Genomic DNA, 22,556 nt, shown 5'->3' on the forward strand with positions numbered 1-22,556 from the left:
CCTTGGTCGCATCTTAATTGCCGGACAGGACCTCTTATGGCTATCAGAACTCGAAGAGCGTTCATGAAGGCATCTGTCGATAAGTCATCTAGTGTTTCAATGTGCACAGCTCGTGAACATAAACACGTGAACAGTAGTCCATACCTTTTGACTTCCTTTCTTCCTTCCTTTACCATGAATGGCCCGAAACAGTCGACGCCACAATACGTGAAAGGAGGTGCTGTTTCTGTTCTCACTTCTGGCAAATCTGACATCTGTTGGACATTTGTAGCCTTTCTGTATCTTCTGCACTTAACACAATGGTAAATGTGTGAAGAAACAACACTCCCACATCCTAAAATCCATATCCCATTTGCCCGCAATTCATTTATTGTCATCCCTCTTCCCTGGTGATGTACACCTTCATGGTAGTGTTTGACGAGGAGGGCTGACACATGGGACTCCTTGGGGAGAATTGCAGGATGTTTTACATCATAGTGTAAAGTTGATTGAGATAATCTTCCTCCTACCCTGAGAACATCCGACTTGTCCAAAAAGGCATTCAACTGCTTTAGTCTGCTGCGCTTGTGCAGAGAATTTTCTCCTTGAGATCTGATCTTCTGTATTTCCTCAGTAAAGATGTCTCTTTGCACTAGCTTGATGATGAATAATTCTGTGTCTTTTCTTTCTTCAAGATCTGTCACTTTGTTCGTTCTTCGTTGAACACCCTTGTACTCTTTGATGAATCGCCTGAGCCTGGCAATGGCCTTGATAGCTCTCGACCAACTGGAGAACTTCTTTAAACGCTCTAGCACTGGGTTTGCTTCCTTCGAATGTACAGTGTGCGTATAGCCTTTACGGACTTCAGGATCCATTTCTTCAACCTCTCCCACCATTTCCTCTTTGACTGGAAGCTCTTGTTTCCAAAGAAAATCGGGACCTTTCAACCAGTTTGAATCTTTCAGCTGAGTAGCATTTAAACCTCTTGAGGCCTGATCAGCTGGATTTTCCTCTGAGCTGACGTGCTGCCATTTCCCAGGACTTGTGCTTTGTCTTATTCGTTGAATTCGATTGGCGACAAATGTGTGAAATCTTTTAGCATCATTATTTATGTATGCTAATACGACTTGTGAATCTGTCCAATAATATTCCTGTAGATTTTGGATGTCTAGTTCTCGTTTGATCACATCTGCAATGCGAACTGAAGTCACGGCCGATGACAGTTCGAGCCTTGGGATGGTTGTTTGCTTAATGGGCGTTACTCTTGCCTTACCCATGACGAGTGCACAACTGACCTGTCCTTCTCTACCTTTTGCTCTGAGATATGAACATGCGCCATAACCACTGAGGCTCGCATCCGAGAAACTGTGCAATTCGTACTGCACAATGTCCGCATCTTGCGAGTAGCTTCGTGGGATCTTCAGAGCTGCCAACTTGGGCAGGTCTCGCAACCATGCTTCCCATTGTGGTAGAATGTGATCTGGGAGATCCTCGTCCCAATTAACTTTGTCCTTGCACAATGTTTGGAGTATCTGCTTTCCAATTAATATGAATGGGGCAACGAACCCAAGGGGGTCAAAGACTGAAGCAACAATCGAGAGCACCCCTCTCCTTGTCAATGGGTTGTCTTTAACTTGGACTCTGAATTGGAATTCATCTGCCTCTATGCACCATTGCACTCCAAGTGCACGTTCAATGTGGAGTTCTCCAAGAGCCATGTCCTGGTCTTTGGCTTTAGCTTGTTCCTCTTGGGGAATAGCTGCAAGCACTTCTTTGTCGTTTGACACAAACTTATGCAGATGTAGGTTGCCTGTTTTACAAAGTGCCCTTGACTCGTTTACCAACTGTATGGCTTCGACTGTTGATGTCACACTAGCGAGTCCGTCATCGACGTAAAAACCTCTTTGGATGAACTCAATAGTCTTTTCGCTGAATCTGTTTCTACCTTGAGAAGCAATATGTTTGAGTCCGAAATTGCAGCATCCGGGAGATGAAGCTGCTCCAAAAAGATGCACTCTCATCCTGTACACTGAAGGCTCAGAGTTTAAATCGCCTTTGTCCCACCAAAGAAACCTCAAATAGTCTTGATGCTCCTTGATGACGTGGAATTGGTGGAACATCCTCTCCACGTCACACATGATGGCGATGGGGCCCTTTCTGAATCGACATAACACTCCAATCAGTGCGTTGGTAAGATCTGGTCCAGTCAGAAGGTGATCGTTAAGAGATGTCCCCTGGAAACGGGCCGAACAATCAAAAACCACACGTATCTTCTCAGGTTTGTGGGGGTGGTATACTCCATGGTGTGGTATATACCATGCTGCCTCCTTATCCAGTTCTTGCTCTGGGACCTTCTCTGCGTCTCCACGGGTTATGATGTCGTCCATGAACTTGACGTAATCCTCATAGTATTTCTCATCTCTTCTGAGCCGACGTTCCAACGACGACAGTCTATGCTCAGCACATTGTTTGTTGTTTGGAAGATTCGGGTCGTCGGTTTTGAGTGGCAATGGGAGTTCATAGTGACCGTTTTCCTTTTGCCTTATGCCTTTAGTCACCTTTGACATGAACAAAATGTCTTCCTGAGAGACTGGATTGTCATCTGTTTCATGCTCAGAGAAATCAGATCCCAAAGCCTTTATTACATCAGCTGGACCCACTTCCTTCACTTGAGTTCTGCATACAAAATGCACTTCTTGCCTGAGTTCAACTGCTTGTTGTACTGCAGGAGTAACTTCTCGAACAATGATTCTGTGGCTTATGCCAATATCATCATTGTGATTTTGAACTTGAGACGTACAACCAACTATGCTCCAGCCGAGATCAGTTAGCTGTGCGTAAGGCTGATTCTCCTCACCTGCAATGACTGCCCGTGGAAGAAGGGCTTGCTGACAGTTATAGCCGAGAAGCAGACCAACTTCGCATTCAAGCATTGGAGGTAACCTATCTGCCAGCCTTTCGAGGTGAGGCCAATTCAAAGCAGTTTCAGACGTCGGGATGTGTGATCTGTTCACAGGGATGAATTCTCTTGTATAGACCGGTGGCAATGTAATTCTCTTTTCCTGCTTGTAGCCTCTAACTTGAAGATTTACCAGTTTCTCACATGGTATGACTGTTGACTTGGCGGACATGGTCGATAGTCTTAGATGAGCCTTACTCTTATCTGTGTCGAGACCCTGGGCTACTTCATCCAAGATAAAGGATGTATCGCTCTGAGAATCGAGGAGGGCATACACTAGAACTTCTCTGTCTGGGTGATTTTTTGATGAAACCCAGACAGGTAGAATGGAGGATGTCAGTGTGCTCGAAGTTACTTGAGTTACTCTATTAGAGATTGCGGTTGCTGGTTCATCTCCTTCGTCCTTGTCTTGAGAGTTATCATTCGGTGCAGGCATTATCCTTTTACGCTCCACAAACTTGTCATCATGCAGACACGTGGGATGCTTCTTCTGGCATTTCTCACACGTATTCCTTTTATCACACTTCTTAGAATGATGTCCCCCCTTTAAACATCCAAAACACAGCCTTTCTGCTTGTACAAACTTGATACGATCCTGGACTGATTTTTCCATGAATTTGAAGCATTTATCCAGTGTGTGACCATTTCTTTTGCAGTAAAGGCAGGTCATGGGATTTATGTGACTTGAGGTGGTTAAGTGACTTGAAGTTGCGGTTAATGTTTTAGCTTGAACGACTTGGCTGCGTGAGTGTTTGGGTTTACTGATTTCCAAACCCTTGAGTGCTTGCATTGAAGCTATGGGGTCACATGCTAGGTCTGCTTCAGTGGATACAAAGTCCGTAAACATGTGAAATGATGGATATTCTCCATTAAGGGTTTTTCTTATTTTCATCGCTGCGCGATTCCATCTTGTTGTCAACCAGTCAGGAAGTTTCAGCAAGAGTTTCTGAATTTCCATACAGTCATTGAGAACCTCTAATGTCTTTATGTGTGACATCGCAGCTTCACAACTTCTAAGGAAGTCGGCAAACTCTCTCAACTCACTTCCATCCTTGGAGCTTATTTTAGGCCAACTGTGAAGTTTGTCTCTGAAGCATTTTCCTATAGTGAACAGATCTCCAAAGCGCCTTTCCAGCACTTCCCAAGCTGCATCATACGCTTCATCTGTGCCCACTAGGAGAAATCCTTCAACCACTCTCTTTGCGGGTCCACCAAGGTACTTCCTGAGATAATAGAGTCTTTCGTTCTTTGGAATGTTTTTTCTTTCAATCAAGGTCTCAAATGACAACTGCCAGTCCTTGAACTTTAAAGGGTCACCAGTGAACAGTGCAGGTTCCGGAGTTGGAAGACGATTAGCACTTATTGCGTCTGCTAGTATGCCGACTAGATCCAAGTTTGGCTGTGGATGAGTTGCTGAAGCAGCAGCTTGTGTTGCTTTAGGGATAAATGGCGGACTTGATGCGTTTCCTGCTTGGCCTGTGGTGCCCTTAGGTTGCACACCAGGGTTTTGTTGGGCTTGGTTTATGACTGTGGGAGTATGTGGAACAAATGCAGGGTTTGTGGCATTATGGGCTTGGATTGTATTTGGAGCTTGAGAGGGAACTTGTGGTGGAGCAGGGATTGCTGAGGTTTCGCTCTCAGTTTTGATACTGCGCACTAAACTACGACTTTCTGAAATACTTTCAGCTTCTGCATAAACCTTTACTTTAGCTCTTGCAGCATTAAATTTTTTAACCTCTTCCAAGCGTTCAATCTTTCTGCGCTGCTCCTCCATTGTTTGTTGCCTTTCCAAGTTTTCAAGTTCCAACTTTTTTAGTTCAGCTGCTTCCCTTTCTTGATCCTCCATTACTGCTAATATTTCCTGACACGCAGCTGCCTCAGCCTCTGCTTCTATTCTTTTAATTGTTTGTGAGTATGACTGGCTTGAACCACTTTTAGACCTTCGTGATTTTGACCTTGATTTAGTACTTTCAGATCCTAAGCACGATCCAATGTCTGGCCATGGCTCTTCATCACCATCTGCAAGGTCTCCTTGTAAGTGTTTTTCAGCTCTTCTGACAATGAACAAGGAAAGTGACGTACATGCATCCACTTTGCGTCTTTCATCTGCATCAGGAGTTTGTGTTTGCCGTATTTGTTCATAAATGGTTTGTACATCTTTGCAGGCAACATTTACATTGTTGATGAGCTCATTCAATTCACTCTCGGAAACTTCATTTCTTAATATTACTTTGCTCAATCTTGCTTCATATCTCCATTTTTCAAAAACAACAGCATATCTGTGTTGGAGGCCTTTGAGTTTCTTCTCTTGAAGCTCTTTACCCTTTTCTGTTAGTGTTCTTACTCTTTCACTTTTACGAACAGTCTGTAGTTCTGTAATTTGTTCATCATCATTTTCTTCCACTTCGGTAAGTGATACAGCATGGTGCTCTTCGAGATCTTTGTCAACCATCTCGGGAGTCTAGTTAAATGTCATTAAGCGCACTGTGTTCAGATTTCAAATACTGTATACTTTAAGTGCACCTTTTCTTAAAGGACCTTGTAAACTTCACTCAAACTTTGACCTTAAGCAAGCACACAGAACTATTCACCAAACTACAAAGCATCACCTTGAAGTACAGTAGAAATAAATAAACTTTGACAAATGTATTATAGAAACTTATTGTGGCTCTTTAAACTTGACTTAAACCACTATTATTCTACATTTAACACTGTCCCTTATTAATTTCCACCTTACTCCAGTTGTACAACGTTGTTGCCGCTGTGCTTGGCTGCTTGAGAACGGTGAGCTTATGCAATGGCGCCCTCTTGTGTCGCTCCAGTTCACCGTCGCTCTCTGCAGCTGCCGTCTTCGTAATTAGCTTCTCACCGGCGCTGGCTAGGGCGAGTTTTCACTGTAACTCCGAAATGACAACACAGGCACGGCTTCTTCAAGACGGGCGCTTCGCTGCATTTATTGAACGCCGTGAAAACTACAAACATAAAACACAAAGACTTTAAGCGCTTCAGTCTATCAAAATTAACACTTGTGCTTTAACAACGAAAATTACCTCGTGGCCGCCTGCCACTTCGGAGGTCCTAGAAGAATAACTTTACAGTCTTGTGCATTCTAAATTAAAACATAAAATAATTAGAACACCATACATTACAAATTTTTACAATATCACAATACAGTTATGGCAAATGACAAATACCTTGTACCGCTGGTAGACTAACCAGGCCTTTGCAGATAGCTCGCTGGACTCCTTAGCGTGATTATTAAACGTGGGCTCACAGCCTATACTATCACGCCCAAACCTCGCGATAATAGCGGTGTAACAAAACTTGTTCTTTCTGACAAGATAAACACACCCTTACAATATTGGCCACAGAAACGTACAAGCAAGAACATTTTAACTGCTGGAACCATCTATTAAACTTCTTTATACATAAGCCATTTCTGTGACACTTACATGAGTGATGGTGTTCAGTGTAATTGAGCAAACTCCCTTTAGTGTGTTTCAGCTGGGTGACTGTGCTGCCCTTCCATCGAAGCACTTGTTTGTTGTTTTGCTTTATTGTTTTAGTTTGTGTTTGGTGGCTATCCTGGGTGGGGGTACGCTTCAGAGTTTGGTAGGAGACTATATCTCTGGTCTGCTGCCTGCTCTCGAGTTCGCGTTTAAAGTTGCCTCGAGCCTGGTACACCACTGAAGACTAGGGTAGGGAAAGTAAGGGATTTGTTGTTTTTAGTGTACTTTTGGTTTTGTGTTGTAGCAGGTCAGGTAATCATTTTGGGTTTGACTGTTGTGCTCTTGTGTTGGTCACATGTTACTTTTTGTGTGTTCAGTGTGGCAACTTCAGATCCTCATGTAGGGGCATCCATGCTTAAAGATGCCAACTTGCTTCAGAGGAACTTTTAATTTGTTTAGGGGTCCTAGAGGAACCCTTTTAAGGGAGGAGGGGTTACGTCCCTCTGCAGCTTCTAATCGTCTCAGTGTTTTCAGCTGGTGCTAATTGGCCACACCTAGTCAGGTGTGGATAAAAGCATACCTGAGGCAAGCTTCCCGGCAGTGCACTAGTCTTTGCCTTGGTGGCACCAGCCATTTTAGCCAACCTGGTTTTCCATTTTAGGATGAAACCTCTTCTCACCCACACTCTGCTATTCATCTCTGTTTTTATGTTGCGGCTTTTGAGCCGGGTCGTAACACTGAAGATTACAAAGATCAACATTAAGACCAGTCTGTGCATTCAAAGCAGTGACAGAAAAGAGTGTGGGGCATTAACCCCCACTCACTGAAATGGCATCCAAGATGCCTTCATAACTTTAAGAAAAGGAAAGAAAAAAGGCAATAAAATGCAACAGCCTTTAAATTTGGTTTTATTTGTAGAGTAAATGTAATAGCGTACATGTTAAATAAACATTTAATTCCCACGAAACATACTAATGATATGGCAGACATCGAAACAGGTAAAAGAAACAATCATATTTATTCATTTTCATTAATTTAAAATACCCTTTACAAGGTATATATATAGAAACATAATCCAACATATGTGGAAAAAAAACAGAAAAAACTGACACCCTGCTTTAAACGCACATATATAAAAGTTTCTCTTTTAATAATTTCTACTTTGTTGTCCTGATGACGCAGTCGTTCACCTGCATGTGGTGCAATCCAATTAGGCTGTCAGTAGTACTTCAGGTCTCCCAGCCCTTTGCCAGACAGGAGGAGACACCAACCCCCAGGTAACTCAAACAAAGATGTATTAATATAACATAAAACAGAGCTTTGACCTTGCAAGGTTAATATGTGTGCACGCCATATAAACATTGGAAGGTGTGATGGAAAAATGAATACATTTAATAAAGAAACGATATTGAACAATAAATGGAATATTTTAAAGTAGTGACTGTAAATTAAACTAAAGTGAATCAACGGGTGGTGAGGTGTGGAGCTTACCATGTGTGGCATGCCATCACACATGGCAACTGTCATGACCAACTCAGCGTGGAAACCTGAGATGAACCTAAAAAGTAGAAAACTCAGGTTTTTTTTTTAATAATTCTACTTTTTGTTGGCAGTCGCTGTCCTGATGACGCAGTCGTTCACCTGTGGGGGAGAAAACAAAACAAAATTGTCAAAAATGTTAAAGTTACAGTGAAACTTCAAATCCTTGTACAATTCAGTGGTATTTATACTGTAAACTTAATCCCTATGCTGTAAACTGACATGTAACTCTAGGAATCACTCATTTCAGCCACCTTTGCCACCATTTTCCACATTAATTAGAAGAAGAAATGAAATAAATGAATCGATTAGCTCAAAGAAATTCCACTGCAGACGAGTGTTTTGGTGGTTAAACTGCAAAGCAAGCCACGCACATGGTGCAGGCCACTTCTGTGGGCTCTATCAGGGATTTATGTGACTAGTCGACTAATTGTCACTAGTCTGTATCAGACTTACCAGTCGTTCAATCTAATTGTTAACATTTTAATTGATGCCCAATGCTGGTACATTGTGTTCTAAATGTTAGGCAGCGATCTACCACCAGATGGTGCACTGTTGTTGAGAAACACCATAAATCTATTAATCTACCCTGATCTTCTTGTTAACACTGAGATCGCAGATACACGCAGAGGAAATTAGTTTCCTGAGAGGTGGAAAACCTCTCCTTTAGGAGAGCAGTTAAGTCAATGGGGGAGGGGCTCAGAGTAGAGTCACTACTCCTTCACATCAAAAGGTGACAGCCACCTTGGCCAGGAGGCTGTTCCAGCTGGGCACGTCCTACCAGTAGGAGGCCCCAGCATCCTTGGTCATGCTAGCCAGTTTACATCTATCAGCTGTGGTCAGGAGTGGTCCTTCCTGCTGCCCCCACAACCTGACTAGAAAACAGCTGTATAATGTATTACCTGAATCATTCTCGCCACACTTAGACGTACTTTTAGATTCTCAAATGATTGTCATATTTTAATAGAACATCTTTTGTAGTAATGCATTTTCATTTGTATTTAACAGAATGTGATAAATGGTTTAAGATACCTCTGCGTCTAGTTTGACAGTTTCTATTAATCAGTTCTGAAAATCAACTCAATATCTGAATGTTCCTTAGTTTTACATTAGTTGGTTAGTCTAATTATTTCCCCCTCGATTAGTCGACTAGTAAATAAGACGCCAGGAACATCCCTACTCTTCAGACAAAATGTGAGTATGAATTACACACCAAGGTATTAAAATGGATATGGAGTATGGCTTTGGTTTACCATAAACAGCTGATGTAAGGACATCATTAATGTACTCTGTCCAATGAACACTGGAAACAAGACTGCACTGACCTTGCTGGCAAACCTCAATGAGTTCAGAGTTTCCCCAAAGCTGTCGGGCTCCGGAGCAATGTTAACAAACATCAAGCTGCAAATAAAGACATCCAAAATTAGTGCCAAAGAATAAACAGTCACAATCTGAAGTGATGAGATCAAACGCTGTTAAATATTTTTTGGGGATAAATTCCTTCAGTTTTATGTGTCGTCATTATAAAGATTTGTGATGTCAACAAACTCACGTTTTGCCGTTTCCCCCCCAAACATCCCTGAAGGAGGTACGTGAGCTTCGAGTTCCTGTAAGCTACGTAAGTCTCCTGGAACACAAAGGCCAAAAAAATCATTAATACTGTAAATGTAAAGAAAGCAGGTGTGACATCTAAGACTACAGAAACTGCAGCTGCAGACCTTTTTGGCCAGAGCGGCGATAACGACGCCCAGGTTGGACAGTGAGCTGTTGATGGCGGTCATCTCTTTGAAACGGTCACCCTGAGACTGGCTCTTCACCATTCGCTCACTGCCAGCCAAGTCCACCAGGCACAGAGTGGCTACACACACAGAGAAAACCAACTCTTATAGGAAGCAGTGATCCGTTTTTCCTTCCATTAAAGGTAGTTTTAATACTTTACAAAACACTTCTTTTAGCGCTCAGGGGCTCAAACATTAACGTTGAGTCATCAGAGCAGATTTTGCACTGGTTACAGTAACAATAACTAACCAGACTAAATATTATAGATCCAAAAAGAAGAAACCACATTCCTGATGCTGGTACTTCCAGTGTGATTATACTCATGTTACGACCCGGCTCAAAAGCCGCAACATAAAAACAGAGATGAATAGCAGAGTGTGGGTGAGAAGAGGTTTCATCCTAAAATGGAAAACCAGGTTGGCTAAAATGGCTGGTGCCACCAAGGCAAAGACTAGTGCACTGCTGGGAAGCTTGCCTCAGGTATGCTTTTATCCACACCTGACTAGGTGTGGCCAATTAGCACCAGCTGAAAACACTGAGACGATTAGAAGCTGCAGAGGGACGTAACATTCAGTATTGATATTTGTAAATGTAAACTATGAGGATTTATTTATTTTTAATTCTTTTCTTTTTTTTTCTTTTTTTCCCCTCTTTTTTTCTTTTTCCAAATAAATGTCCCGATTGAGTAATGAAACTAACCCAAAGGAGAATTCTAACAATATTAGACAGACCATTCAATATGCTTTATCGTGGACAACTCGTGGCTAAAAACCCACACACACACACACACACACACACAAACCTCTAATCAAACATGAAAACGGATAATCCAGCTGAAGCTTCAGACAGCCGTCAGACAGTGAAACACTGCCATCTGCTGGACTCGAATAACAAAGATGCTGCTTTGACGGGTGAGGGAGTTTCAACAAGTCTGCAACGACTCAAGCATCAAACTACAGAACTATTCTAGCGGACATGGTGCTCTAATGACTGCTTCATTAACGCAGGTCAGAAAGGATCAAACATATCAATAAATCATAAAACACAAAACGTCTCTTATTGCCCAGGGCTCAGGAAGTGAGTGTGTTCCTTATAGCCTATTAAACCTTAGCAGGTTATTTTGATGTGTTACAGATGAAACAGCTATCCAGTAACATTCAGCTACAAAAACGCTTTTTTATAATTACTTTTTTACAGCTTCGCACTTTTACACAAGTTTTATCATCAGTGTCACAATGGCTGCTGCTAAAATTGAGTACAAGATATTTGTTGGCCTGATTAAAAGGTCTTGATGCGTGCTCAATCATCAGGGAAGTAAATCTCCAAAAGTTGATTCTGTTCTTCTGGACGTAGCGTTTTCAGTCAGAGAAACCAGCCGACTGAAGGAACAATGGGCTGGGAGGTCAGTTCCTTAATCATGATTATGCAAATTCTCATGACCATTGATCAACAACCACTGATCAATGGTCCTGAGTACCATTCACAGAGAGTTGGAGAACGGCTGCAATCACAGCATTGTAAGATGGTGACAGATGTACCCTTAGGCCCCCTCCTTGATTCAGAGAGGGTCTTTCCCTTTTCACGTAAATGGCCTCCTTGACTCCGCCCTCAAACCAGCGTTCATTGCAGTTATTGTTGACAATCACATTGTGTCGTGTAACCATCCAGCTCACATATTCAATGTAAATGATTTGTTGAACTGAAGACATGATGAATGTTCCTGCATTAAAACACATCCAGCCTAGTGTTCTCACTCTCCCTAAATGGATCTGTTACATTAGTGATATATGGGAGTTGTGTTTCAGTCTTTTCCACATGAGGACATTTACATTTAGTTTTTGCTTTACTGATGAGTGGCTGGTTAACCTGCAGTGGTTGAAGTATGTGTCGGTCGTCTGGAAGAGTAGGTGTAGAAGACGTCTTTAATGAATGTAATGCTCTGAAGGTGTCAGTGATTACTGTGAATTCATTATAAAAGTGGATTTCAGTGAATAAAGTGAATAAAGACAGGCCCTCATGGTGACGCTCAGGTGTCCATAAAGTGTAACAGGAGAGCTTTGTCATACTTTCAGAGATTTTACATGAGCCAGTCTTTCAAAAATTACATAAATAAATAATTCATTCATTCATCCACAGGAAACACAATGCTCATATCTGAAAGTAAACTCTGATATATATCCCCGACTAGAGTTACTACTAAATAAAGGATCGCCCCAAAATGACTAAATATATAAAGACACTCTCCAGAAGAAGTTAAAGGGATTTTATTTATTGTACAAGCAATATCTTCATAAGAATTACAAATTCTGCAGACATATTACCTTCTTACTGAACCTGAACAACTCACACACAGATGTGTCTGCTGCTTATCTTTGTTCAAACATGATGTTTTATCTTCTCTTCAAAACACATTACTCATCTTTCTGGCATCGTGTTACATGAAAACACCTGCATTCTACCTGTGTCATTGTACCACAAAGACAATGATTGCAACACTGTGCTTGCAAAATAGAAGAAATAAGACGACCAGCAAATACATAAAAGATGGTAAAAGTGATTCCATCTTTGTGTCTCCTCCCATTGTTTCCCCAGTCTGTCTAGTTCCCATATTCCCAGGACACCGCTGGACAACAAGTGGGTATTCCAAGACTGAGAGACAGCCAGAGTTGGCAAAAGATCAGACATTCTCCACTTAAGTAGAAGTAAAAATACTATTGTTCCAGTGAAAGTTAAAGTACTGATTCAACTTCATTACTCAGCTAAAGCAAAAAAGTACAGGCTCGAAGCGCTTACAGAGAAAAGCAGACAACAGAATACAACAGAATGCTGATGGCGGCAGTAACACACACTTGGAGGAGAGGCTCCAGCCGTCCATTCCAGCCCTATCCCTAACATTAACTCTAACCATAACTTTAACCTTAACCCTATCAGGTCTTGTTTTACAAAGCGATTCATGATTAGAACAAAAAACACATTTACACATACCGATGATTTGTCACATAGCATCGTTACCTGTTGGGATGAGAACGTGTTGTTTCCAGAGCACCACAAATTGGGGTGTCTGTAGCTCAGGTAGAGCAGGAAACCTACTAATCAGAAAGTTGCTGGTTCAATCCCCGCCTGCTCCAGCCTGCATGCCAAATATCCTTGGGCAAGATGCTAACCCCAAGTTGCTCTCCGATGCATCCATCGGGAGGATGAATGCGTATTAATGTTAGATAGAAAGCACTTACAGAGAAAAAGCATAGAAAAAAGTGAGTGCATGAATGAGGCAAGTTGTAGAGAGTAGAAAGGTTTTATACAAGAACCAGTTCATTTACCGTTATATTTTAGTTTCATTTTCAGTTCTGTACTTTTTACATGTAATATTGATTCATTAGATTGACTACATGTATTAGACCTAACTTGCTGACAGCAAATTTAAACAACCGTAATAATTTATTTTCAGCGTCTGAAATATTTATTTAGTTTGTTTTTTGTTTTCTTTTTGGCTCCTGATATTAGTCAACTACTATTTGTCAATGTTGAACTAATAATGAATCTAAGAAAAGCTATTTGTCACGGTTGGCCAGCGTCAACCGTGGGGATGTGAGGAAGGAGGAGCCAGGCACGGAGCTCTGAATGCAAGCAGTGCGTTTATTTACAGTGAATGGAAAATAACAATAAATCCGCAGTGCGTTCCCGACTCCCGTGAAATGTCCTCTTCCCAGTGCTAGTGTTCCTTGTCTCCGCTCCTCAGTGTCTGAGCACCCCGTGCTCGCTGCCCTCTCGTCTCCACGCTTCTCCTGGGGAGATAACAAACAGGCAGCCGTAAGACACATACAATGCGGCAGACTATCCGTACTGACTGGCCGAGAGACTAACGTGAAGTCACGCAATGATCCAGCGTCAGAGAGAGCGCCACCGCATTCTCAAGTAGCTCCTCTGACAAGGCTTGATCAGCTGTGTGATGGTCTTCAAGTGTGGCCAACCACCTGGCAGGGCCACACCCACCAGGCCTGAAGGTGCCTGTAAACAGGTGCTCTCAGAAACTCCGGCATCCACACACACACACAGATATACCTGCAAGCAGGGAGAACGAGGGACAGCACACCAAAAACACACATGTCCATAACTGCTGGGTCGTTTAGACTCCTGAGCTGTGCACGAGGGGTCGAACACCCACTGGAAGGCCGGGCACTGGTTTTCAACCGTAATATACCTGATGTGCTCAGGTAACCTGTAGCGCCATGAAACCACTGTCACACCAGGGCGCATAAGAAATGATGCTTTAAGAGACTGATGGGATCGGGCAGCAGGGAAAACATCCACAAAATGCTACTTTCAGTTTGACTCCCTAAGACTACCTAAACTAAGTAGAGTCATTACATGCTTGTTAAAAGCAAACTCTCATATAGTTTTTAATGTGCTTCTTTCATTACAATGACTAGATAAAGAATGTGGCCCTGTCTCTATTTAACACTGGCTACCCCAAAATGTTTCCAAACCTACAACCGTAACTTTCACTGAGAGATTTTTAGATACGGTTATTGAAGCTGTGGGGTTAATTTTTTAAGTAACATGAGAGAGAGGCAGCAGCATACTGTTAGATTATAATATTATTTTATGCCATGTTATACCCCTAACTAAAGATTGTGAATTATTATGTAGTTTTAGTTTGCATTATTCTCCTGAATTAGAAGAAGCTGACAACTATTGCATTAGTTAAACTGATTTGCATTACATTAGACTGCTGATTTATTGTGGATGAATGATATTGTTTTATGATGCATAATACTGCTGCAGAAAGCCATCGCCTTATTTGTCTGATTAGAAGAGAACAGAGCATGCTGGAGTTTTCTGCCCCAACTCAGCAGGAGCAGATAAACGGGGAGCCAAGGTCGTAGCTTAGGCGCCGTGTGAGAGAAAAGCATGTGAATGTTTAGGCTTTTATGATAAGGTGGGAGAACCAGAGGCTATAAGAGTTTGAGCAATGCTCCACCATTTTGAGATCTGAGGCTGTCTGCATACGGTGTCCATCTCCCACGCGTGTGATCATTAAAATCATCGTTTGACTTAACCCGGCCGGACCAGTGTTGTTATTGTGGTTTTTTTCTCTTGTCTCTTGTCTCCATCCCCATATTTTGAACCATAATAATACACACAGAGCATCAGTGATAGAAAGCTAGGCTAACATAGGGTAGCTACCTGTTCAAGGAGAAACATGTATAGGCCCATCTCAAGTGCCAGTGAACATCTAAATGATTCAGGGAAGACTTTGGAGAAAGTGCTGTGGGGAGATGAAACCAAATTCCAATTATGTGGCTTTAACTGACCTTTTGAAATAGGAGTGTGATGCAAAAAATAGCATCCCCGCAGTCAAGCAGAGAGATGGAAACATTATGATGTGGGCTACAGGACGACTTAGTCGGGGTCCCAAGCAGTCAGGAAATGTGACATCGTCAGACTGCAGGCCACGGATTGGCTTGTCAGTCGCGGCACTCAATGAGTCATGAGACGGTGTCTTTCACTAAAATCAAAACTGCAGTTTTTTAAAAACCCTGCAACAAGGCAAATAGCTGCACAACACCGTGGTTTCCAAGTGTGACAAAAAGCCACAGATACATCATTCACACATTCACACACTGGTGATGGCAGCTACATTGTAGCCACAGCTGCCCTGGGGCGCACTGACAGAACATTGCAGAACCTTCAGCACCTCGTATGAAAAATATTTGACTGTGTGCATGCTTTTAGCACTGTTTGGATTTGAGAAAATCTAAAATAAATCGAAATTTGCTTTTAGAAGTTGTTTTATAAAGTTCAGTGGTATATTATGCATACAATAGGACATCTATTTAGATTTACATCTTCCACAGAAAAAACTGCACATTACTGAAACTTAGTATACTGGACTTTGTTGTTGTCCCACACAGGTTCAGTTTCGAGTGGTAGATGGCTCAGTGCTCAGTCAACCAAGATTTTATGATAGTGGGCACAATGAGATAGATAAGCTGCTTGTAAACAGTACTTTTATGCTCTCTTTTTCCATTTGGATAAGAAAGAAAGAACCAGGAAACAAAGGCAAACAAATAATCTGTGCCTTTATCCCAGATTCACATTATAGGAACAGCTGCTCAATGACCACTGTAGTCTTTGCTTACTGCACTTTTATCTAGATCTATGCAAAGTGATCCACTACACCTACTTTTACAGTTAAATCATTTTATGAGCACTGATGCCATTTTAATCTGAGTTTCTACTCAAATACAATCAGTAAAGAAAAACACAGTCTGTGACGTTTGTTTTGAAGGAAAAGGTATTCCCTGCAAATGTTTATCTGTGTGAGACTATTCAGAAAACAGTCATTTTGTTTTATAGGTGAGACACTTGGCCTCTTTTTTCCTTGTTCTACGTTTGTCTTTTGTCCGATTACTCTGGAACACAAGATGGAAAACTGATATTCTCATGTTAAAAATATAGAAAAAGGATTTTATCACCCATAAATGTTAACTTCTCATGCCTCTAAGCACAAGCAGGAGCAGAAGTGCCCTCTGCAGTTTGTGTGTGGAAGTGCAAAAGCTAACAGCACCTGGTTTTCCCAGGCGGTCTCCCATCCAAGTACTGACCAGGCCCGACCCTGCTTAGGTCACGATATCGGGCAAGCAGAGCTGAAGAGGAGGATGCAGGAGGCCTGTGTGTGTTCAGCAGCCTGCTGCATTGGAGTTTGCCTGGTAACAGATGACTCAAACAGCCCACACACCCGCTGGACGTGACCGCAAACATGCCCCCCTACACCTTTTACATAGCCCGGCTGCTCGAGTTCTTTTGCTGGTTTTTCCCGCGACCCCCCACCTTCTTCAAATCCAACAAAAGTGGTATCAAACGTTTATGCTACGTTTGTGCTGTAAAAATTTTTGTTTGTGCTGCTATCATTTTAAAGATATTCAAGAAAATTTCTAGAGGTCCCCAGAGGTCAACCAGCCCCCCCACATTAATTAAATCAAACAAAACTGGTGTCAATCAACTGTGCTACGCTTGTGCTGGTTTGTGCTGCTAAAATTCTCGTTTCTGCTGCTTCTGTTTTAAAGATATTAACGAAAATGTAAAGGTCAAAAGGTCTCTTCAGTATCCTTCCTGATGGCAGCAAACTGAAGACGCTGTTGAAGAGATGAGTGGAGTCACCTGTAATGAAGAGGACCTTTCGAATGAGGCAGGCACAGTAGATCTCCTGGGGAGGGAGGCAAGAGAGGACCCTGCAATCCTCTCCACTGCTCTCACTACCCGTTGTCATATTTTTCCTGCAGGACCCAGTGCAGGAGTCATACCACACAGTGATGCAGTTGGTGAGGATACTTTCAATGGTGCTCTTTAGAAGGTGCTCATAGTGGGGGTTGAATCTCTTGTCAGCAGAGTGAAGAGAATTGTTATGTGCATTATTATTCAGCCCCCTTTGGTCTGAGTGCAGTCAGTTGCCCATAGACATTGCCTGATGAGTGCTAATGACTAAATAGAGTGCACCTGTGTGTAATGTAATGTCAGTACAAATACAGCTGCTCTGTGACGGCCTCAGAGGTTGTCTCAGAGAATACTGGGAGCAGCAACACCATGAAGTCCAAAGAAACACTCTGATGGACGTGTGGACAGCAATGCTGCCTTGAACAGTACCGATGTTTCAGGGCTGGGTGACGTTGTTGGGTGGGACATCTACATCCTGACATATCAAGGTTACTTTACTTTTAGGTCAATTTGCTTTACAGAAAAATAATAGCATTTGTCATCAAGATATTTATATGACTGCACTTGCTCAGGTTTGTCCGGATTTCAAACTGTTCTAAAAGTCTTTTGATTCAAATCTGGGGCTGTGTTATTGAAAGCAGCAGAGAAATCGATGAACTGAAGTCCTTTACTCTCTACATGTTTGACAATCAGGTGAAGTAGAATCAAAAGCACGTCCTCCACTCCTCTATTGGGCTTATGTGCAATCTGCATTGAATCAAGCTGAAGTTCAGTGTCTTCCATAATCACATTTCTGATGATTTTTTCAAAGACTGAGGTGAGGGCAGCAGGCCTGAAGTCGTTTAGAACTTTTGGACGACTAGATTTAGGACCAGGAACCACAACAGCTTCTTTCCAAAGAGAGGGCATGAACGATTTATTCAGAATAACCTAAAATATGGGACTGAGTTGTCTGTGACGGTTCTCAGTCATCCAGGTCATTGTAGACTAAGGAGCTTGCAAAGAAAAGCGTCTGGACTTCTTTGAGTTGCTTGAAGACGTTTCACCTCTCATCTGAGAAGCTTCTTCAGTTCTAAGGGTCAGTTGGTGGGGAGTCCCAGATTTAAACCCAGTGGGAGTTTCCCCCCAAAGAGGGACAAAGGACCCCCTGATGATCCTCTACGTAATCACATGAGCCAAGGTGTGAAAGCGGGTGGGGGTCCTAATCAGCCAGGGTTTCGGGTGAGCTCATTGTGAAACCTGGCCCCACCCTATCATGTGATTTCCTGAGGTCAGATGGCCCAGGATGTGAGTGGGCGTTAAGGCGTCTGGGGAGGGAACTCAAAACTGGATTATAGATTATTTATATTATATATTGATATTATTTATCTGAATATTTATTTATCATAACTCTGCTTCTACACTCACTTTATATGAGTGCTTGTTGTTTCTTGTATATTTGCTGCTATGACAACTCAGTTTCCCTCCTGGATTAATAAAGTTTCTCTGATTCTGAAATACAGTGAGCCATTATATTTGTAGTTTCTAACTAACAATATAAAGGCTCTGCAACCGATAGTGCCACAGCACGTCCCACTGGCAGCTGAAGGAGCTTTTATACAAAGGACTTTGTAATTGAAGCTTTATTTATACAGGTCGGCTCATTGAGACTCAATGTCTCATTTACAAGAGAGACCTGTTCCAGACACACATATTAAAATTACAACAATAAGAGAAAAGTTTGTGTAATGTACTCAGTCACATTAAAAACGAGAACAAGTTCCCAGAGATGGTTTCACAAAAACATGTGTACGTCTTTTGAAGTCTGCAAGTGAAATCAACGGAGAGCCTTAAATCCTTCGGTTATGTTTTCCATGAAGACGGAGCAGAAAAGGAGAACGCCTTCTTCCCAAGCTCTGCATGAACTGATGGAACAGTGAATGTAATGATGTCCTGAGACTGCAGGCTGTGACTAAACTGTTTGCCTAACATGTACTCTGATGAATAGGAGGCAGTAACCCAGAAACAGATTGATAGATAAAATGATACTAATGGACCATCCTGTGTAAGACCAATGAGGACCAGTTAACCAGAGAACACAGAGTATAGTGGTGTTCTTCTGTTGTAGAGAAAGATTAAAAATATAAGACACTGGCTCAGCTATGATATTTGCAGCCAAGTGCAAGAAGGAAGGAGAACGATTGTGAGGACGAGTTTCTGGTGTTGGGGCTATTCAAAGCCTTACAAACCTCTTCTACTGTGACAGGTGTGAAGGAAAAGGTATCAGTAAGCAGGAACTACGAGCAGAGTTGTGTGCAAGAGGTTTACCATCAGATACTGTGCTGAACAAAGAGCAAGAAGCAACAAAGTGTTTGTTAAAGCAACATTTCAGTTTTGTCTGACACAGGAGTGGAGTCGATATTTAAGTGAGGAGGAAGCTCTGAGGAGTCACAGCTGGCAGAGACACTTTATAGTTTGCCAAAACCTCCTACGGTCGTTTGGACTGTCAGTCGTTAAAGTAAAAAATAGTTACATCTTGATGATGGAGGCAGTAATCCGATTACACAGCTAATGAAAACGTAGCCAATCAGCATCAGAGCCAGACTTCCTGCCCAGGCCTGGTTTCTCTCATGTAGGAGATCGGCCGGTACTGAACCAAACCAGGCCTGTCCCGACCTTTCACCCTGACCTGGCAAAAAGGGGCGTGTCTGTCCACAAAGTAGACACAACTCTCCTGTAAATGTTCCCAAACTGACATTGTCAGCCTGTTTAATACGACCCCAGTTCAAACTGATGCGGGCTCGGAGCGTGAGATTTTAGTGTTTCTCACAGCACCAACTATGCAGTGATCACTCAGGTCGTTGGCAAAAACTGCAGATGTGGAAAACTTACGCAGCATATTAGTTAAAAAAGGTCAATAAGAGCAGATTTATCTGGGTGTTTAGGATCAAGGCGTGTGAGGCTTTAAATAATTTGAGTCAGTTTTAAAAACAAGCAGCGTGCCTTAAAATCATCAGACACAGAAGAAAGCCAGTCCCAATGAAAATCATCCATCTGAAAGACGTCATTAAAATGCAGCTCAGATAAAAGTTGAACCAGAGACGGTGATGTGCTGGGGGAAGCAGGTGGAGGCTGATAGCAGCCAACAACAGTCTGATTTCCAAACAGATCAATAGTTAAGGCCAAGATTTCAAATGGCTGAGGTGCAGATGGAGAGAACAAGACTTGAGCAGCAAGACAGAGCTTCACATAAACTTCCAGACCTCCGCCTTTTCTGGGACAGTCTGAGAGCTAAATGTTAAATCCATCAGTTGCTACGTTTTTATCCAGTAAAGATTTGGAAAGTCTCAGAAACAACAACGATACCACCACCGCTTGAACAGGCCCAGATTCCAATCATATCCATGTCAGGAAGCACACGACGTGATGCACGTGTAACCCAGACAGTTTTTAACATCTGCTGGTGTTTCACATTCAGCCAGAGGCCCAGGGTTAGGTTGGATACCAGACAATAATAAAAGCATCGTTATTAGACTCTAGAGCTCGTTTATAGCTGACACCACATGTAGAGTTTAAGTTCACACAGAGACGATGACATTTTTCTAAAACCAGCAAACAATAAACAAGAAATGTAACAAGAGTTTCAGAAGAAGCTGTTTTACAGAGAAATGATTCCCTGAAGACAAAATTATTATTATCATCTTTATTTCTCCAGGTGAAAATTTAATTGAGATTAAAAATGTGGTTTTCAAGAGAGACCTGGCATCATGGCAGCAAGAGTCAGAAATACATCATAATTCAAACAAATACAAAATAGGAAAAACATCCTACATAAACTTCATTTATGGTCTCCTCACAACAATGATAAGAAAAATAAACTGAGCCAATATGTCATGTTTCTTAATACAGAGACACACATGTTAATGTGATCTCTGGTCTCCTCTGAGTGGGAGTTATTATAACTGACTGTAAAAAGTCAGCACAAGGAAAATAAACTGCACCTAAACTTGGTTTATATCTGACCCAGACAGACTGCAGGTCATAACTTCTTACCTGAAGTTCAGTTCACCTGACACTCGGACCGGCGGCCGCCTCGGGTCTCTGCTCCTCCTGCCTCCCCTTTCCCTCATCCACCTGCTGCCTCTGTGGAAGCTCCGCCATAGCCACCACCAAACAACTGACTTATTTTTACACATCGACCAGCATCCGGCCAATCCGCCATCTTTCATTGTTTATACCGTTACAAAAAAATAAAAAAAACATCATCAGCCCATAAAAATGAAAAATCACCATCAGTATGCCCGATGGCCAGTCCAGCTATGGTCGTGCCATCAGTTAACCCTTCACGTGGCAGCTGTGACACGCGTGCCCAGGGTTGCCGACCCCTGCTCTAAAGCATCTGATTTGGATTCCTGAGATCAAATATATTTTCCTTTGTGTTTGTTTTCTTCACATTTGTGGCTTTAATGTAGTGTTACATCCTGTTTGTTTGCTTCCATCTGTATACATGTCCAGATTCACTGTTATGTTTCTATTCTTACATTGCTGTGTGATCACTGTTCCCTCTGCTGACTGATGTGACCTTTTGTATCTCACACTGATACTTGTCATATTTGTATCTGCGCCTAAAAGATAAAAAGTTTTCCATGCTAAAACACAGCTCCACCTCCTGCAGTTCTCCCTCTGAACCACTAGATGTCTCTGTTATCTAAATGAAGACGTGCAGCACAGCAACCAGAGCAGCGCTCAGATCACACGTGTCCTGTTATTATGTATAAAAGCATGAAACAGGTGAGACAGGTGGGATCAATATTAATGTTGTGGAAATATATGAAAAAGCAACAGAAGAGTGAAAACATTTCGTGTTTCTAGAAAGATCTTTCAGCTCACAGCTGCTCACAGACTGTATTTACAAGTGACAAACTGCAACTCTACAGTACATCTACAGTATATATCAAATATATTCTGTATTCAAATCTATTGAGTGATGTTTGAAAGTCTTTCCAGGTGAGTTTGATCCAGGAGGGTCTGAAGCCAGAGTCAGACAGAGACTGTGCAGAGACTGTAGAAGGACAGAGCAGCAGCAGAGCAGTCCAGATACACTGATGATCCTCTGTCAGATCCAGAGGGACACACAGGGATGATGCTGGACTCTACATTGTGTCTGACAGTGGAGCTGTTCTCAGAGCAGTTCACTCTGCAGCACTGACAGTCATCTGCACTTCTTCTCATTCCTCTGTCAGTCACTGCTGGATGAAGCTCTCCTCTCCACCTCCCAGTAACATGGCCCAGTCAGAGCGTCTCTACACACAAGCTGCTGCTGCTTCAACCTCTCTGGATCATCAGGACACAGCTCCTCCTCTCTCAGCACACACACCGTCCTGTTTACCATCACCAGCTCCACCTGCAGAGAGAAGAAGGAAGAGCAGAGGAGATAAACGAGTGTTTCCAGAGACTCTTCATCAGCTGTCAGTCAGTGATGCAGCACATCCAGTATAAAGAGCAGCAGGGACTTCAGTGCTGGGACTGTACTAGGACTCATTGTTGCTTCACTTTTTCTAATCTTTGGATTTTTATTGAAGTTGATGAAAATGTTTTTCCCTCCTAGTTTGAGTTTGGACTTTCATTCATTAGAAGAACCTTGGTGTGTCCAC

The 22,556-nt window shown here is 42.3% G+C and overlaps 1 protein-coding gene across 1 annotated transcript in view; it reads right to left on the reverse strand.

The window, feature by feature from the left end:
- Positions 1-22,556, reverse strand: part of LOC146577711 (NACHT, LRR and PYD domains-containing protein 12-like) — a 179,747-nt gene that overhangs the window by 50,832 nt on the left and 106,359 nt on the right. The window lies entirely within an intron of this gene.

Source organism: Mchenga conophoros, linkage group LG3, assembly GCF_057382185.1.
Source record: "Mchenga conophoros isolate Kocher_MC1m ecotype Shallow Benthic linkage group LG3, M_conophoros_male_GT1.1, whole genome shotgun sequence".
Classification (NCBI taxonomy): domain Eukaryota; kingdom Metazoa; phylum Chordata; class Actinopteri; order Cichliformes; family Cichlidae; genus Mchenga; species Mchenga conophoros.